We start from the raw sequence: 2,638 nt of genomic DNA on the forward strand, positions 1-2,638 counted from the left end.
AAGGGGTGTGTGGGAGGGAGGGATTGGGGCTGGGACAAGCTGCCCAGCCAGAGCAGGGTGACACGTTACTCAGGGAGGGGGGTGTGGGACATGGGCGTAACGGCGCTGGGACTGGGGGCTCTGCCCTCCTGCCACTTGCCCAGCTGGGGCAGTGGGGGAAGGATGCAGGCATGGCTCGCTCTGGCCAGAAGGGGGCAAATGGCAGCAGGGTATAGCCCCCACTCCCAGTGCTACCACACCCGCATCCTGCACACCCCCCCTTGCCAGCTGGCAAGTGGTGGCAGGCCAGAGCCCCCACTCCCAGGTGTGGCAGCATTGGGAGTAGGGACTATGCCCTGCTGCTAACCAGAGCAAGCCATGCCTGCATTGCACATCCCCCCACCCCCAGGACTGCTGGGCCAGGCAGGGCATGGGGTCAGGCAAGATAGCCATGGGGGCTTCCCCTACAGCTCCCTGCACCAGGGCAGAGGCAGGCACAGTCAGAGGTGCCACAAGAGAAGCCCCCATGGCTTTTCTGCCCAGCCCCAGCCTCCCAGCACTTAAAAAATAAAAAATTAAATTAAAAAAAATGAAAAAATGAAAAAAGCCCCACACTCACCAACCCTGGCAGCAGTGATCAGGACCTCTTAGGGCTCATGGCAGAGCCCCCCTGCACAGAGTAGGGCAGTGGGGGGCAGCGGGAATCACCCCACCCACTTAGCATCTGCTTGGCAACTGTCATATCATGTGATGGCAGCACGGCTCAGCAGGATGCTGCGAGCTGATCACTGCTGCTTCCGCCAGTGAGTGCGGGGCTTTTTTTTTATTATTATTTTATAATGTGCCAGGAGGCTGGGGTTGGGCAGGGGATGGGGCTGGGCAGGGCAGTCATGGGCCTTATCCCACAACTCCCCCAACCTGGGGAGAGGCAGGCACAGCTGGAGGAGCTGTGGGAGAACCTGCAGCCACCCAGCGATGCCTGCCTCTCCCCAGCCAATCTGAATCTCTGAATAAGCACTGAATCTCCAATTCTGATTCAGCTGTATCGAATGGGTACAGTGATTCAAATCAACAAATTGAATCACTGTCCTCCAAATTGGCTGAATTCAAATCAAATACTGCCCTACTGACACAGGCCTAATAGCTATATATCTGTGGTATTTCATTTTAATCACAGAAAAATGTGGATGTTGGGTTACTTTTTTTTAATAAAAAAATTTGAGATTTTTTTTTTATCAGAGAAAACCAGGATTCCTGGACATCATTAAGCTTCCTTAGAAACATCACTAAACAATTACTTCCATACTTGAGGTTTAACTATCCCAAATCTTGAAATACTTTTTATTCCATTAACAAACTTCCTTGGACATCTTTCAGTTATGATTCATTTAATTTGTCCTCAGTTTCATTCCCATCTCAAACACATTATAAAATGCTTTTGCCTTTTGCAAGGTATTCAGTTAAGGAAGGGCCAAAAACTGGATCACTGATGTGATCACAGCAGAACCATACAAACATTCAATTACTTGATGCACATTTGGCCTAGCTTTCTGAACAGTAATTAAGGACAGTAAGTATGCTTCACGATATATAATAGGCACATTAATGGTACTGAAGAGAAGCATGTGGGAATTTTGAGCATCAAAAACCAAAAAAAACCCCTTGATTCTCAGATGAGTATATCATCTGTACAGGTAAAGAAGGCAGAGATATGTCATTTACTAATTCATAGCAAAATATAAACTTGCAAGCTTCTGATGCCTTCTGTGAGGCCAATGTGAATAGAAAATACTCAGTACTTTAGTGCTGTCCAGTTTGACACAGCTGGGGACCACATGCAGCTCTGGTCTATGAATCCCCAGCTGGACATCATGTGAGATTCCCTTCACTGCATGTTATGTGCTGGCAGCACACAGATCTCTATCCCCCATCAATGGCGGAGGTGCAGACAGAAGTCTGCAATTTTGCCTGATTTGGCCACACAATTTTTGTCAGATCTGGCCACATAAAGCAGCCTATAGCTGTGACCAAACACAAGTGTATGGCTGCAGACAGCTTCAAAAATGTTTGATTGGGTGAAAATATGACCCTCATTGCATGAGGTAAAATGTAGCATCTTTTGTAAATTGTGTCTGCAGAGGTCCCAGCCTGTTGCTGTTTTCAGAATGAGAGGGGGGAAACGGAGCAGAAGGAGTTCAGTTTAGGGGAGTTTCAGCCCTTCCCCCCAGGGCGGCCGGGGAGGGGGGGGCAATTCACCTAACCTACCCTTCAGCACCAGGTGGGAAGCACCAAGAATGAGCTCCCTCCACTGTTTTCCCCCTTCCATTCTGAAAACAGTGAGAACTAGCAGGAAGCCATGCCTGTTGCTATGGGAACCTGGTTGCTGGTATGCAGCTGGAAGCTAGATCCCGCCCAACCACCTTGCTTAATCAACAGTGAACTTCTGTTTGGTCTGGGATAACATTGTAACCCAGAACACTTTGCAGAAATCATTCTGTATTACAGCTGGGAGCTGCACTTCTGTCTTCATCCTGTAGTCTTCTGATTTCCTGCCTCAGGCTGTACCAGCAATATGTGCTCCCCTCCCACACTGTTTGCACATCACTGGCAGCATGTGGACCCCCGTTTTCCACCACTGGCATGCAGCACCCCCCCCCCC

This window comes from Gavialis gangeticus, unplaced genomic scaffold (genome assembly GCF_001723915.1).
Source record: "Gavialis gangeticus isolate Ggan-Ray unplaced genomic scaffold, GavGan_comp1, whole genome shotgun sequence".
In the NCBI taxonomy this organism is placed as follows: Eukaryota; Metazoa; Chordata; order Crocodylia; family Gavialidae; genus Gavialis; species Gavialis gangeticus.